Here is a 17,628-nt window from a genome sequence, read left to right as displayed (position 1 = left end):
ACATTCCAAGCGCAGCATGCTCATACCCTGCTTTTTAGGGTTGAGCCTGCAAGTACATGCGCTTGCTCATGCATCTCGCTTGCAAGACTCGTGTGTACAGTAAAGGGCTTGAGCCAGCCTGTCGCTCACCATTTGTTGGTTTACTTCTTCACAGCCTCTTAATTCATCAGGGCAGGTCTGGCATAATTTCCATTTCTCTGTGTGGAAAAGGGACCAAGCAATGATTGATTCAACTTAATTAGTGCCCATCTGCTGCTCCCACCGTGATCAAGGTACTAATTTGTTCTTTTTAACTTGTAGTGCCCTGTAAACAGAAGGCTTGTGACTGGCAAAAACCTGTTCAGCAGGGCAAACAAAACTACAAAGTTTTTTAAAGCTTTCTTTTATTTTGCCAAGTCGTCTTTTCTCACTTTCCACACGTTTTTGTTTGTTTTTGCTAGTGGACGCCCTTCTGAAAAGATGATGATTAACTTGTTTGAAATATTGCAAAGCAACTTTGTTTCTTTATTTTGCGTAATTTCTGAAATTATGTTTTAACACATAATCATGCAGTATATCCCAATCCACCCCACTACAATCTGCCCCATTACAATCCACCCCATTTTACCCCACACTAATCCACCCCACTCCAGTCCAAACCACCCACCCCAATCCAGTCCACTCCAACCAACCCCACTCCAATCCTCCCAACCAACCCCAATCTAATCTGACCCACTCCAATTCACCCCACTCTAATCAGAAACAATGTGCTCCACTCCAATCCAAAACAATATGCCCCCCTCCAATCCAAAACAATCTGTCCCACTCCAATCCAAAACAATCTGCCCCACTCCAATCTGCCCCAATTCAAAACAATTTGCCCTACTGCAAACAGCTGCACTCCAATCCAAAACAACCTGCCCCACTCCAATCTGCCCCACTGCAATTCAGAACGATCTGCCCCACTCCAATCCAAAACAATCTGTTCCACTCCGGTCCACTTCACTTCAATTTGCCCCACTTTAATCCAAAACAATCTACCCCAATCCAACGCGCCCTACTTCCATCTGCCCCACTTTAATCCAAAACAATTTGTCCCACTCTAATCCGCCCACTCCAATCAGCCCCACTCCAATCCCAAACAATCTGCCCCACTTCAATCTGCCACACTCCAGTCTGCCCCACTATAATTCAAATCACTGTCCCTCTCCAATCCGCACCACTCCAATCCCCCCCACTCCAATCCAAAACAATACTCCCTACCCCAATCCAAAACAACACTCCCCACTCCAATCAAATCCACCTCACCACAATCCAGTCCACCCCACTCTGTCCCACTTCACCCTGCTCCAATCCACTCCACTCCACTTGCATCCAATCCACCCCACTCCCATCCAATCCACCCCACATCAACCCAATCTACCCCATGTAAAATCAGTACACTCCAATCCACCCTAATACAGTCTGCCCTACTCCAATCCAAAACAATCTACCCAAGTCCAATCTGCCCCACTACAAACCAAAACAATGTGCCCCACGTCAGTCTGCCCCACTTCTATCCAAAACAACCTGCCCCACTCCAAAACATTTCAATCTGCCCCACTCCAATTCATTTCAGTCTGTCCCACTGTTCTGCTTTCCTGCTCTTATCTCATAACCGAGCTTACAGAACGTCTCTGGAATGCACTTCTGAGTTTAAAGAAGACATTTATTGTTCACCACAAGGTTCCTGAGAGATGAAATTAGTAGATTAGAAGCACACGTTCAAAAGTAGTCGCAGCAATGAAAGCAAAATATATCAAAGTACTTCTCAATTGCAATGTACACAGCAAATACGTGATTATATTATAGCATAACTTCAAAGCAAAGCATAAAAGTCAAAATTCATCCTCGTAGGGCCTATAGCTCAGCTTCATCTTTCTGGGGTCTGCAAGTTGATGACTCCGGTCAACTGCGAGAAAGAGATTTTCTACCCAAACGGGAGACAGGCAACTGACGTCTCCGTTCCTGTCTGAAGTCAAGCAGATTCAATCTACCCCTGCTGTAGCCCAGAGTCATCCTTAAAAGCAAACTCAGTGTGAGAACCGAAGAACCTTGGAGAGTGGCCAATTCTCCTGAGCTCGCTCGCTCTCACACTGGATTGCGAGGTAAACACAAAATCTATGTGCTCTTATCAGCTAAGGTCTGGTATGAAAAACACTGCTTGGTCCACCATGTGGAAAAACACAGCTTGGAAAAACACAGCTCATCTGCAATGTCTCAACTTCAATGTCTAACCCCACGTTAAAGCCAATAGGCAGCTAACCTAAATATGAAATGTAATGTCTAATGTCATGTCAAAGCCAATAGGCAGCTAAACTGAATACAGAATGTAATGGCTAATGCCATGTCAAAGCCAATAGGCAGCTAAACTGAACAAAACATATAGGTGGTCATTACAACCCTGGTGGTCGGGGTGAAAGCGGCGGTAAGACCGCCAACAGGCCGGCGGTAAAAAATTTGCAATTACGACCGTGGCGGAAACCGCCAACAAAGACAGCCACTTTAACACTCAGATCGCCACAGCCGTACAAACAAACAGCTTGACGGTCACCGCCAAAAGACAGGCGGAGGACAAAGTAACGCCCACAGTATCACAACCTACCAATCCGCCACGTTTTCCGGGGCGGATTCACCGCGGATAAAAACACGGCCGAAACAGGATTTCGAAGGGAAAACGCTCACCTCTACACACCCCACGAGGAACCAGGACACCATGGAGCCGGAACTCCATATTCTCCCTGCGATAGTCTTCCTGCTCCTCTACCAGGAGCACGAACTCCAGCGGCGAAGACCAAGGTGAGTACTGCACCTACGACACAGGGGAGGGCGAGGGAAAAAACAGGGACACACACACACGCAACACCCCCACCCCCACCCTCACCCACTACAACACACACACTAATACATATTTATACATGATAGTTACACCCCCCAACCCCCCCGGAAGAATGCAAAAACAAAAGAAAATGAGTGTAACCATTGTAATATATTAAAATCAAGTAGGCAAAAATATATATATATACACCATAAACAAAATATACACCAAGCATAGTAGTCCAGGTAGTGCTCCAATTAAGTCAGTGGAACACTGGGCCCACACAGTATGGGCGAGGCCCACACAAGATCCCCGACCATGACGGAGAGAACACTGCAGGGGCATCAGAGAGCAAGAAAACAGGCACCTCAGGGGGAGGGAAAGGGGGGGCACCTCAGCCGCTTGAGTGCACAACGCCAAATCCACGAGGGGGCCACATGCCCACTGTTCAATCCTGGGGAGTGCAAAGCCACAGTCTCTCAAGTCTCTACAGTGGGTGGCTTGCCCACTGCTGCATCCTGGGGAGTGCAAAGCCACAGTCTCTCAAGTCTATACAGTGGGTGGGTTGCCCACTGTTCCATCCTGGGGAGTGCAAAGCCACAGTCTCTAAAGGCTATACAGTGGGTGGATTGCCCACTGTTCCATCCTGGGAAGTGCAAAGCTACAATCTCTCAAGTCTCTACAGTGGGTGGCTTGCCCACTGCTGCATCTTGGGGAGTGCAAAGCCACAGTCTCTCAAGTCTATACAGTGGGTGGGTTGCCCACTGTTCCATCCTGGGGAGTGCAAAGCCACAGTCTCTCAAGTCTCTACAGTGGGTGGCTTGCCCACTGCTGCATCCTGGGGAGTGCAAAGCCACAGTCTCTCAAGTCCATACAGTGGGTGGGTTGCCCACTGTTCCATCCTGGGGAGTGCAAAGCCACAGTCTCTCAAGTGGATAACAGTCTCCACTGGTTCTGGAGGAGGCTTGGTGCCCAGAGTGCTTCATCCTGCTAAGGACAGAGGTAGTGGATGTATCTCTCTACTGGTTCTGGATGGGGCATTGTGCCCAGAGTGCTTCATCCTGCTAAGGACAGAGGTAGTGGATGTATCTCTCCACTGGTTCTGGAGGGGGCATTGTGCCCAGAGTGCTTCATCCTGCTAAGGACAGAGGTAGTGGATTTATCTCTCCACTGGTTCTGGAGGGGGCATTGTGCCCAGAGTGCTTCATCCTGCTCGTGACGGACTCAGTAGCATCAGTGCCCTTGGCGCTCATGGGCCAGCGGTGCATGAGGCGGCGGTGCACTGTTCAGCGGTGCCCTGTTCAGCGGTGCTTGAGGCTCTGGTGCCCTGTTCAGCGGTGCTTGAGGCGGCGGTGCCCTGTTCAGCGGTGCTTGAGACGGCGGTGCCCTGTTCAGCGGTGCTTGAGGCTCTGGTGCCCTGTTCAGCGGTGCTTGAGGCGGCGGTGCACTGTTCAGCTGTGCTTGGAGCGGCGGTGCCCTGTTCAGCGGTGCTTGGAGCGGCGGTGCCCTGTTCAGCAGTGCTTGAGGCGGCGGTGCCCTGTTCAGCGGTGCTTGGAGCGGCGGTGCCCTGTTCAGCGGTGCTTAGAGCGGCGGGCTCCTTTGCAGTGACTCAGCTGCTGGCGGTCCTCTCTGTCCCAGTGGGGCTTGCGCTGGCGGTCCTCTCTGTCCCAGCGGGGCTTGTGCTGGCGGTCCTCTCTGTTCCAGCGGGGCTTGTGTTGTGTCCCAGCGGGGCTTGTGCTGGCGGTCCTCTCTGACCCATCGGGGCTTGTGCTGACGGTCCTCTCTAGCCCAGCGGGGCTTGTGCTGGCGGTCCTCTCTAGCCCAGCGGGGCTTGTGCTGGCGGTCCTCTCTGTCCCAGCGGGGCTTGTGCTGGCGGTCCTCTCCAGGCCAGCGGGGCTTGTGCTGGCGGTCCTCTCTAGCCCAGCGGGGCTTGTGCTGGCCGTCCTCCTCTCTGTCCCAGCGGGGCTTGTGCTGGAGGTCCTCTCTAGCCCAGCCGGGCTTGTGCTGGCGGTCCTCTCTAGCCCAGCGGGGCTTGTGCTGGCGGCCCTCTCTTTCCCAGCGGGGCTTGTGCTGGCGGTCCTCTCTAGCCAAGCGGGGCTTGTGCTGGCGGTCCTCTCTAGCCCAGTGGGGCTTGTGCTGGCGGTCCTCTCTAGCCCAGCGGGGCTTGTACTGGCGGTCCTCTCTGTCCCAGCGGTGCTTGTGCTGGCGGTCCTCTCTAGCCCAGCGGGGCTTGTGCTGGCGGTCCTCTCTGGCCCAGCGGGGATGATGGCGGTGGCCTCCTGGGCAGTGGGGATGATAGTGGTGGCCTCCTGGGCAGCAGGGATGATGGCTGTGGCCTCCTGGACAGCAGGGATGACGGTGGTGGCCTCCTGGGCAGCGGGGATGATGGCGGTCTCCTCCGCCGTGCTGCTCTTCACAGACTTTCCTGGTTTCTTGTGGCCCTTCCCCACCTTGGAAGCTGTCGCAGCTGACTCCACACTCCCACCGGGAGCCCTGGGAGCGGCTTTGGTGGCTGGAGTCTTCCCCCTCTCCCGCCGGGCACTGGCCAACTTTTGATGCTTGACAGGTGGGGGACTGTCCGTGCTGTGGCTCCGTGCCACACTGGCTGCCCTGGTGGCCGGTGCACTCCAGATTCCGGTGACTACAGGCACCACTGGTCCCAGAGATGTTGTGGCTGAGGTGCTAGTTCGGGACCTAGGAGACGAACGGGGTGGGGGAGGTGTGGGAAAGAGGTCAAGGTTGGACAGGAAAAGTTTTTGGGAGACACTGGGACGGGTAGCTGGAGGGGGTTTGGGAGTGGAGGAAGAGGCTGTGGTTGTAGGAGGTGTTCGTTTGCTGAATTTAGGTGAAGGTGTATGCGCTGGAGGCTGTCGTGAGGTGGATGGCTGTTGGGTGGGTGTGTGCCTGCGTTGTGTATCTTGGGAGGTGGCGTCACAGACACACTGGGAGAGGACACAGGGGACGTGTGAATGGTAGTGGGGGTGGTGACTGCACGTGAGTGGGGTGTGGTGGTGTGTGTGCTGGCAGTGGTGGCTGTAGATGTAGTGCATGCAGGTGTGAGTGTAGACGAGACTGGGAGGGAGGAGGGAGACAAGGAGGACGGGGACACAGTGGAGGCAGTGGATGTTGGTGTGTCTGCATGTGTGCAATGTTTGTGTGAGTGCCGGTGGGATGTGTGGTGATTATGTTTGCCTGAGCTTCCCTTGTGTGTTGACGTGTGTGCATGCTAGTCTAGAGGTGTGCTTGGGATAGGCTGGGGTACAGGGGATTTGGTCTGGGTGGAGGAAGTTGGAGGGGGGAGGCTAGACACAGGGACAATGGCTGCCATCAGTGCTGAGGCCAGAGTCTGAAAAGCTTGCATAAGGGCCGCCTGACCAGAATGAATGCCCTCCAGGAATGCATTGGTTTGTTGCAACTGCCTTTCGACACCCTGGATGGCATTCAAAATGGTAGACTGCTCAACAGTGAGGGACCTGAGGAGGTCAATGGCCTCCTCACTGAGGGCAGCAGGAGTGACTGGGGCAGGGCCTGAGGTGCCTGGGGCGAAGGTGATGCCCACCCTCCAGGGTGAGCGGGCACGGGGCAAAGGCTGAGGGGCTGCTGGGAGGGCGGTGCTGGTAGGGGGGGTGGCGGCTGTACCTGTAGATGGGGGGGCACAGATGTTGCCGCCACCACAAGGGAGCTCCCATCAGAGGATGAGTCTGTGTCTCTGGTCTCAGCTCCTGTCCCTGCCGTGGAGCTCCCCTCGCCCTCCGTCCCACTGGTGAAGTCCGAGTCCGTAGTGTGGCCCTCCATGACCATGTGGGATGCAGCCCCCGCGTGCTCCTGTGCCACTGCTCCTCCGCCCTGATGCTAATGCACACAAGAACAGGGAGACCACAAAAGGGGGACGACGACAGAAGAAAGACATGTTTAGTGCATGCGTTACCGCTACCGTTGGCGGGCACGACAGACACAGAAGCCCCCTGAACTACGCCGCGCTCTTGGGCTCCACTGTTCAATTCCTGGGAAATGGCCTACTAGGCTATGGACGACATCTGCACACATGGATGACACAGGGGCATGACTAGGTGTACTTGGCACTCTACAAAGGTGGGGTGGGTGCCACATGGCCTGCCTTACGGAGGGACCTTGCCTACGGAACTCGCCCTGGACTAGGGAAACCCACAGCCCACCTCCCCCACCCAGACACCTCCACTGCGCGCAAAATCAGCAGGATGAGAGTGTACTCACCCCCTTGTGGCTGCTGTGATGCCCTCAAGCGCCCATCCAACTCCGGGTACGCCACCGCCAGGATCCTGAACATCAGGGGGGTCATGGTGCGACGGGCACCCCTCCCACGTAAGGGAGGCCGTCCCCAGCTGAGCCTCCGCCGTCTTCTTGCTCCAGTAGCGAATGTGTTCCCATCTTTTCTGGCAGTGGGTGCTCTGTCTGTGGTAGACCCCCCAGGGTCCGGACGTCCTTGGCGATGGCACGCCAAATATCTTTTTTCTGGTGGGCGCTGAGCTACATGAATTGTACAGGGGGAAGAGAAACTTATTACCAACTGCACCGTCACAATCATTGACCCCCATCCTTACCCTTGCCATGTGGCACATGCACTCACCGTCGTTTCATGCACGCCGCAATCTCCCCCCCTCTTACATCCACCCCACTCCACACAGGCATAGCCCATACAGCATGCTCCCAGTGTAGTTACCTGTTTGTCTGGAGGACCGTAGAGTAGTGTGTACTGGGGGAGGACCCAGTCCACAAGTTTCTCCAACTCCTCCGATGTGAAGGCAGGGGCCCTTTCCCCAGACACTCGAGCCATTGTCTCTTCCAGACCGAGGTCACAGCAGCACTTGCAGTGTAGGTCCTCTCCTGTCGAAGATCAGGTATTGAGTGATTGAACAGATAGAAAATGGCGGTCATGTCCGCGGCGGTGCGTACCGTCACCACCGGCGTACATCGTCATTGGCTCATGGGACCCATAGGGTCCAATTTTAACCAATGCAGCATTGCGCCGCGGTGTTCGACCGCCTACCGCGACGGTGTACAACGCCAGCGCAGTTACCTCACATCCCATTGTCCCAATTTACAGGTCAGGCAGCCGCCATTTCAGGGGCCCACATGGCTTCATTTTTAACTGCGTCACACATACCTAGGCCTAGACTCAACAAACATACAGGCCACTTTTCGGATTATGATTTGTGTTCTGTGTAAGCTGTGGGTAGTTGGTTGACTCTGTGCTCGCTGTTGTCCTTCATAGGCACCGTCCGCTGGGACATGTGAGGAGATGGCGGCATCCTCCGGTGTACCGACCGTTGGTGGACCTGTCGACAATGGAGGAAAGACATGTGATCATCACATACATGCTTGACCGTGCCACAATCCATGAACAGTGTGCCCAGCTGGAGCCAGACCTGATGTCAGCTATCCGCCATCCCACAGGAATCCCCCCCTCAAGTGCAGGTGCTGTCAGTGCTCCATTTCCTTGCAAGTTGGACATTTCAAACAACAGTGGCCATAGCATCAGGGATGTCCCAGCCTATGTTTTCAAACGTGTTGTCCAGAGTGTTGTCTGCCCTGCTGAAACACATGCGGAGCTACATCCTTTTCCCTCCAGGGGAGGATTTTCCTACAGTGAAAGGTGATTTCTATGCCCTGGGACATATCCCCAACATCATAGGTGCCATTGATGGGACCCATGTGGCTTTGGTCCCCCCCGCAGGAGTGAACAGGTGTACAGAAACCGGAAGAGTTACCATTCCATGAATGTACAGATGGTATGTTTGGCAGACCAGTACATCTCCCATGTTAATGCCAAGTTCCCTGGCTCAGTGCATGACGCCTACATCCTGCGGAATAGCAGAATCCCTTATGTGATGGGTCAAATCCAGAGGCACCGTGTGTGGCTATTAGGTGAGCACCTGGAAGCAAGACAGTGGGAATGGTTGTCTGTGTGTGGGGATATCCCTACAGGTTAGTGTGTGTCTAACAGTTGTCCCTCGCCATTTGCAGGTGACTCTGGTTACCCCAACCTGTCATGGCTACTGACCTCAGTGAGGAATCCCAGGACAAGGGCAGAGGAACGCTACAATGAGGCACATGGGCGTACACGGCGGATAATCGAGCGGACCTTCAGCCTCCTGAAGGTCAGGTTCAGGTGCCTCCATATGACAGGTGGATCCCTATTCTACTCACCGAAGAAGGTGTGCCAGATCATCGTGGCCTGCTGTATGCTTCACAACTTAGCTTTGCGATGACAGGTGCCTTTTCTGCAGGAGGATGGTCCAGATGGCGGTGTTGTTGCAGCTGTGGAGCCTGTGAACAGTGAAGACGAGGAAGCAGAAGAAGAAGACATGGACAACAGGGACTCAGTAATCCAGCAATATTTCCAGTGAGACACAGGTAAGAATACAAACCTGCCTACTACATGTACTTTAACACTACTACCTCTCTACTGTCTGTTGTTTTCACCCAGTGTATGGTCACTGAGTTGTCACTTTCCCTTACGATTTCACAGATGTGTGTCCCACAGTGTGACTTCTGCTTTGATTCATCATGGACTACAGCTGTGTGACATAGGTATGTTGACATTGCAAATGAAAGAGCTTTTTGACACTGTAATTGCTAATACACTATTCCGAAATCACAGACTGACTCCAGATTGTGCTTTAAGGGTGTTTATTTTAGTGATCAATATTGGAGGGGGTAGCAAAATGGTGAGGGGTGATGGCGGAGGAATGTCCATGGCAGAGTCCAGTCAATTAGTCTCACAGGTGCATTGTCCAAAGGGGCATAGGAAGTGGAGCTGGGGCAGTTTGAGGATGGACAGGGTGACAAAGTGGGACAGAAGGATGACATTCAGGGTGGTCTCATTTCTTGGCGGGGTCTTGGCATCATTCTCTGTCTTTGCCCTGGATCTCAGGGACCGTTTGCGAGGTGGTTCTCCCTCTACAGGGGGTGGGGTGCTGGTGTGGTGGTTCTGTGGTGGTTCCTCCTGTCCACTAGCGCTGGCGGAGGTGGCGGGCAGTTCATCGTCCAGGCTAGTGTCAGGGGCCCCTTGTAGTGCCACAGTGTCCCTCCTGGTGTTGAGTACTTCCTTCAGCACCCCGACGATGGTGCCCAGGGTGGAATTGATGGCTCTGAGTTCCTCCCTGAAGCCCAAATACTGTTCCTCCTGCAGGCGCTGGGTCTCCTGAAACTTGGCCAGTACCTTTGCCATCGTCTCCTGGGAGTGGTGGTAGGCTCCCATGATGTTGGAGAGGGCCTCGTGGAGAGTGGGTTCCCTTGGCCTGTCCTCCCCCTGTCGCACAGCAGCCCTCCCAGTTCCCATGTATTCCTGGGCCTCCGTCCCCTGGACCGTGTGCTCACTGCCACTGCCCCCAGGTCCCTGTTGTTGTTGGGGTGGTGGGTTAGCCTGGGCTCCCTGTAGTGGTGGACACACTGCTGATTGACGTTGATAGTTAAGATTTGACTTACCAGAGTCCAATTCCTCCATCTAGTCCTGTGAGGCCCTCAGGATGCAGAATCGGCAAGACCTGCTCCTCCCATGTTGTTAGTTGTGGGGGAGGAGGTGGGGGTCCGCCGCCAGTCCGCTGAACCGCAAGGTGGTGTCTTGAGACCACGGAACGCACCTTCCCCGTAGGTCGTTCCACCTCTTCCTGATGTCATCCAGATTTCTTGGGTGCTGTCCCACTGCGTTGACCCCATTCTCTATCCTTCGCCATAGCTCCATCTTCCTAGCAATGGAGGTGTGCTGCACCTGTGATCCGAATAGCTGTGGCTCTACCCGGACGATTTCCTCCACCATCACCCTGAGCTCCTCCTCCGAGAACCTGGGGTGTTTTTGCCGTGCCATGGGGTGGTGTGGGTGATGCGTGGGGTGGTGTGGGGGGTGATAAGTGTGCTGATATGTAGTGGTGTGTTGTGTGAGGTGCGTGGAAGTTATGTGGGTGATGGTGTTGTGTGTCTGTGGATGCTAGTATTGTTGATGGTGGTTTCTCTCTCTGGCCTTCTCTCGGTAATTGTGGTTGTAGGGGTTTGTGGGTGTGTGTTTTATATTGTATTGGGTATGTGGGAGTGGTGTGTGTACGTGTATCAGGTGTGTGTATTTCGAATTGTCCAATGTGGCTGTGTTTTGTATGTGTGTGTTTATTTTGAGCGCAGTGGTGTGTACTGCCAATGGAATACCGCGGTTGAAAGACCGCCGCGTGGATTCGTGATAGTGTGGGCGTATTTCTGTTGGCATGACGGTGGAGGATTTGTTTTCGCCAGTTTATCACTGACCTTTGGTGTGGCGGACTTTTGTGGGTGTCTGAATATTGGCGGATTCCGTGCTGTGGGTCATAATAGCTGTGGCGGAATTCCGCGGCCGCGTGGTGTGTTGGCGGTCTTCTGCACGGTGGTAAGCGGCTTTTACCGCCAATGTTGTAATGACCGCCATAATATGCTACTGGTGAACATTGAGCAACTAATATGCGCAGGGGTGAAACACAAAGTCATTGGTCAAACACAATTAATAGCATCACACCCACTCAAATCTGCCCCACTCCAGTCCAAAACAATCTGCCCCATATCAGTCTACCCCACTTCAATCCAAAAGAACCTGTCCCACCCTAATACATTTCAATCTGCCCCAGTCCAATCCATTTCAGTCTATCCCACTCCAATCTGCCCTACTCCAATCCAAAACAACTTGCCCCATGTCAATCTGCTCCACTTCAATCCAAAACAACCTGCCCCACTCCAATCCATTTCTAGCTGCCCCACTCCAACCTGCCCCTCTACAATCCCAAACAACCCACTCCAATCCAAAACAACCTGCCCCGCTTCAATCCAATCCACCTCACCTCACCTCACCACAATCGAATCCACCAGACACCATCCTAGGTCACCCCACTCCGATCTACCACAGTCCACCCCACTACAATCCAGTCCACCCTTTACCATTCCAATCCACCCCAATATAGCCAAGTGCAATCTACCCCACTCCAATACAATACACCTCAACACAATCCACCCCACCCCACTCCATCCCAATCCACTCCAGTCCAAACCACCCCACTCTAGTACAATCCACCCGACTCCAGTCCGATCCACCCTATGCTAGTCTGACCCACCGTACTCCAATCCAACTCACCCTACTCCAGTCCATCCCACCTCACTCCAATCCATCCCACCCCATTCCAATCCAATCCACCCCACTCCATTTAAGCCCACCGCTACCCATTTGACCTCACTCCAATCCAATTCACCCCACTCTAGTACAGTCCACTTTAATACCCCTACTTCAGTCCAATCCAGGCCACATTAGCCCACCTTACTCTAGTCCAATGTAGTCTACATTAATCCACCCAGCTCCAGTCCAATCCAGCTCACTCCAAACCACCTTAATCTATCCCACTTCAATCCAGTACACCCCTCACCAATAAGTCCACCCCACACTAATCCAATCAAACCTACGCCAATCCAATCCAATCCTCCCAATCCAATCCCATCCTCCTCACCCCAATTCAATCCACCCCACTCCATGGCAATTCACGCCACTCCAATCCACCACAATCCACCTCACTACAAAGCAGTCCAACCCAGACCAATCAAATCCACCCCAGAATAGCCTAGTGCAATCGACACCCACTCCAATCCAATACTCCTCACTCCAATCCAATCCACCCCACACCACCCCAATCCACCCCACTCTAGTCTAATCCACCCCGCTCTAGTCCGATCCACCCTACTCCAATCTGACTCACCCTACTCCAGTCCAACTCACCCTACTCCAATCCACCCCACTGCACTCCAGTCCACCCACCACCATGTAATCCACCCCACTCCAATCAACCCCAATCCATTTTAACACATCCCACCTCAAGCCAATCTACCCCACCCAATCTATCCCACCCCACTCCAATCCAATCCATCCCACTGCAGTCCATCACACCCCAATCAAATCCACACCACTCCAATCCACCTCACCCCACTCACTCCAGTCCACCACAATCTCATCCAATCTACCTACTCTATCCCAATCCAATCCACCCACCACATCCCAGTTCACTCTACCACACTCCAATCCATCACGCCCGCCCACTCCAATCCATGCAGTCCATCCACCCCATTCCAGTCAAGTCCACCCAACTCCAGTCCAATCTACTCCACCCCACTCTAGTCCAGTCTAATCCACCCACTCCAAACCAATCCACCCCATCCCAGTCCACCTCACCCCACCCCACCCCAACCATATCACTCCAATCTAAACCATCTACCCCAATCCACCCCAACTCTACCCCAATCCAATCTACCCCTTTCAACTCCAATATTCCACTACCTCGATCCACTCCAACCCACTCCACCCTATTCCACCCCACTCCACTCAACTCTATGACACTCTCTGACACTGAACCACTGAACTTGTTGCTCAAATACAGATTTACTTTAAATAAATAAAAGACAAGAGACATCTAGCAAGGCAGGAATAGTCTGTTTAATTAAACGCAATGGCCGGGAGAGCGCGGTACAGAGTCGAGGTCTGATGACTATCTCTCAAAGTTACACAGTCTTGAGCGTCTTTTTATATATTATCTTGAGGTACAATAAAACGATTGAATATATTCTTTGAAAAAAAGGAATTTTGTTCTAGTCACGAGGCCATAAATCCAACCAAATGATAAAGTGTGAAGGTGGGTCTCGAACATGCATGCACATAGTGTGGACCAGTAGGTAACATGTCCAGATGTACGGCATGGGGAGCGGGTGATCACTGCATGTAGTGTGTGTGGTGTGTTCTGATTGGTTGTGTGTTCTTAACCTCATGTGGCATCTAACTTTACGGTGTTTTGGTAACTTGCACCCATCCAACCAAATGGGTTTCCAATTTTCCTAGGACCTTTCTGCTGTTGCTGCCTATCTGGGCAATCAATTTGGGTCTTTCCTGTTTGCCGCGTTTGTCTAGGGCTACCTGTGATCTGTCAGTGAGTTGTTTCAGGCCTCTGTCGCAGGGCCTGCTTCACCACGTATTTCTGTCTCTGGGTTGATGGAAAGGTCATGACAGGTGTAATCGACAATAGCAAAACAAGTTTGTTGTTACGCTGGCACCTATCATTGCATATAATTACATTGTTATTATACCTATCAACTCTACTTCCCTCTAATCAACTCTAAGACACTCTACTCCTCCTACTCTACTCTACGACATTCAAACAAATCCACTCTAAGACACTCTTCTCCCCCACTCCATTCTGACACTCCACGCCATTAACTTTGAGCCATGCTGAACAGCAGCCACACTGGTGTACAACATGGCAAAATATATTGCCAAAGTCCATAGCTCTTGTATAGGTGAGACCTACTGGCTTTGTCAAAACATTCTCAAAAATATTGATAATTCACATGTTAATTATAAACTTTTATGACAAGGGCATATTGTGTGCACATCTTGCATACAGATTAATAAAATGGATACAAAATATTCACTCAGAAACGTGTGGCATGTAATAACTATAATATCATCAAGAACAGACCAGAGAACTGACAATTAATCCAAGCATTTCCTAAATACACACTATTAGTGCATTTTGTAAATAAAGTATGTAAATTAAACAATAAGGTATGTGAATTAAAAAAAATCTCACTTTAGATAGAGGCTCAAACAAAAATACAAGCGAGGAAAGAGGCAGATAATATAGCATTTCAGGTTTTAATGTAGATTTTCTGGTTACCACTGCTAGGAAAACTTTGGCCCTCATTATGACCCTGGCGGACGGGGGAGAAGTGGCGGTAAAACCGCCAACAGGCCGGCAGAAAAAAAAATGGAATCATGACCAGCCATGGTCATCCGCCACTTCTCCACTCCGACCGCCAGGGTGGTGACGAACGCTGGGCTGGAGACTTTGGTCTCCAGCCCAGCGGCCATCACCAGACCGCCGCAATATCAGGACCCTGCATACCGCCATGGATTTCGGGTGGTTTGGAACCACCACGAAATCCATGGCGGTAGGCACTATCAGTGCCAGGGAATTCCTTCTTTGGCACTGATAGGGGTCTCCTCCACCCCCCTCGCCCACCCCGAGTCCTCCCCCCACCCCCCTGCTGCCCCCAAAGGTGGCATGACCTCCCTCCCCACCCCCACACCCAACATGCACATACACAAACCCCCTCCCCACCCCCATCTCCAACATGCACATACACACACCCCTACACGCACACATACACTACAACACATACCCGCACACATACAAACAGACATGCACACAGACCAACCCGCACACATTTCCCATACACCCAACACACCTCCCGCATGCATACACGCACTCACACACCTCCTCTACATACTCACATGCACACCCCCATGCACGCACACAACACCCCCCACCCCCCTCCCCTAACGGACGATCAACTTACCTTGTCTGTTGATCCTCCGGGAGGGGAGGGGATCCATGGGGGCTGCTCCCCCACCAGCTCCCCGTCACCAGAACACCGCCACACTGAAGCATGGGACGTGATTCGGTGGCCGGTGTTCTGATGATGGGGCGGTGGAGCAGCCTCCACTTCCCCGCCAACCGCCAGTATGGCTGCTGGCGGCTCTCCGTCCGAAAAAGGACGGAGGACTGCCAGCAGTCATAATACGCTGCGTGGAAAACCGCCTGCACTGGCGGTCTTCAGCACGGCGGTACCTCGGCAGTCTTTAAAAAAGACCGCCGAGGTCGAAATGAGGGCCTATAACTTTATGGTAAGATTAAAGGTTAATAATATGAGCATCTTGAAAGCCCATTAACAATGAATGTGGAAAAGTGGTTCATGGAGATAAAATGTCCTGACCAATCACCATGAATGTGGAAAAGTGGTTCATGGAAATAAAATGTCCTGACCAATCACCAGATTTTACTTTTGAGGATGGTCAACTTACATAACAACTTCTTCATAAGTAAATCTTTACTGGGTTGCCATTACGTGAGGAAAGTCAACAGCCTGTTCACATCCCAAAGCCTGGAATATTGAGACTCAGGTGGATGCTTTTCATGAACTTGCAAATCAAGGGCTCCTTCCCAATGACAGTGTCACTGATCAGATGATGGCAGCAATAGACTGAGGTGAAGAAAGCCCAGAAATTCAAACTCCCTTGATGGCCAGGGGTAGTGAAAGTGGAAGTGACATCACACACCATGTCGCCTTTACATTTGCTCACACACACATGCTTACGCTTACACACACAATCAAACGTATACACACATAAACACACTCTCACCCGCAAGCATGCACTCAACATACATTCAAAAGCACTTTTTACTGCCCCCACCTCTAGGGAGGGTCATATTCCACCTAATTGTACTCCATTGTCATTATGCCAATAATGAATAACATGCTATTATTCACTATCTGTGTAATAATAATTTACATAAAACAAGGAGATTGCAGCCCCAACCGATGTCCATAACGGCGAGCTGCTCCTGTGTTTCTGGTCCTGAGTTTGCCACCTCTAAGGCCAGGGGTCGCAAATTGAGTGCCAGGGGTCGCAAGGGGAAAACCAGGGGTCGCAGCTGTGACCCTTGGAGACCCCTAAATGAAGCCTATGTTCATCTGGATGAACTGACATTTGTTAATCAATTAGTAGGCAAAGCAATTCAGACTAATATTATCTAAACATATTTCTTCAGAATAGATAATGTCTGCAGCAGGGTGCAGTGGTCAGAGACTTCAAGGAGGACGATGAGGCAGACGTCACTGGCATCAGTGATTGGCAGTTCATCGCTAACTGCACAGGTGCTGCCATCGCTGTGCTGCTCTGATACCTGAATCTTAACTGGTGGAGGACATTCATTTTTATTTGCTCATTTAGCTTCCTTAGTAGAAGTTAAATGTTTGGAGCTAAGTGGTATATGAATCCACTTCTGGAATCATAACAAACGAGAAGAGAGGAGATTTGTTTTCTAGCTGGAATGAACCACAGCTGTAAAAATAGTGTGTCCCAAGAAAAACAATCAATCAATCAATCACTCAATCAATATTTATAGTGTGCACTTCTCACCTGTGGGGCCTCAAGGCACTGTGGGGTATGCCCTCATGGTTCAGTCGAAGAGCCAGGTCTTGAGGTCCTTCCTGAACTGAGGTAGCAATAGTGACTGTCTGAGGTGGAGAGGTAAGGAGTTCCAACATTTTGCTGCAAGGTAGGTGAACAATCTCTCTCCAGCCGAGGACGTCCTTATGCGGGGTACGCTGGTGAGCGCCTGCTGGGAGGAGTAGAGAGGTCTGGCAGGGGAGTAAAAGGTGATGTGGTGGTTGATGTAGCTGGGTCCAAGGTTGTGGAGAGCCCTGTAAGGGTGTACGAGGAGCTTGAAGTTGATCTCTTCTCGACAAGGAGCCAGTGGAGATCTCTCAGATGTCCTGTGATGTGGTCTCAGCAGGGGATGTTCAGGATGAATCTGGCAGAGGCGTTCTGGATTTGTTGTAGTTTGCTCAGGTTCTTTTTGGTGGTTCTGATATAGAGGGTATTGCCGTAGTCAAGTCTGCTTGTGATTTGCGGCAGTCACTTGGGATCCATCCGAAGATCTTCCATGGGAGTCAGAGGGTGTGGAAACAGGTGGAGGTGACAGAGTTGACCTGTCTTGTTATGGTGAGTGCTGAGTCGAGGGTGATGTTGCTGTTGCATACGTGGTTTGTAGGGGTGGAGGGCTGCCAAGTGTTGAGGGTCACCAGGAGTCGTCCCAGGCTGAGGAGAAGGATCCCATGATGAGGATCTGTGTCTTGTCAGAGTTTAGCTTAAGACAGCTCTCCTTCATCCAGGTGGTGACTGCTTCCATCCCGTCTTG

The sequence above is a fragment of the Pleurodeles waltl genome, chromosome 7, assembly GCF_031143425.1.
Source record: "Pleurodeles waltl isolate 20211129_DDA chromosome 7, aPleWal1.hap1.20221129, whole genome shotgun sequence".
NCBI classification, from domain to species: domain Eukaryota; kingdom Metazoa; phylum Chordata; class Amphibia; order Caudata; family Salamandridae; genus Pleurodeles; species Pleurodeles waltl.
The sequence above is the reverse complement of the archived record's forward strand: the minus strand, read 5'-3'. Positions refer to the sequence as shown.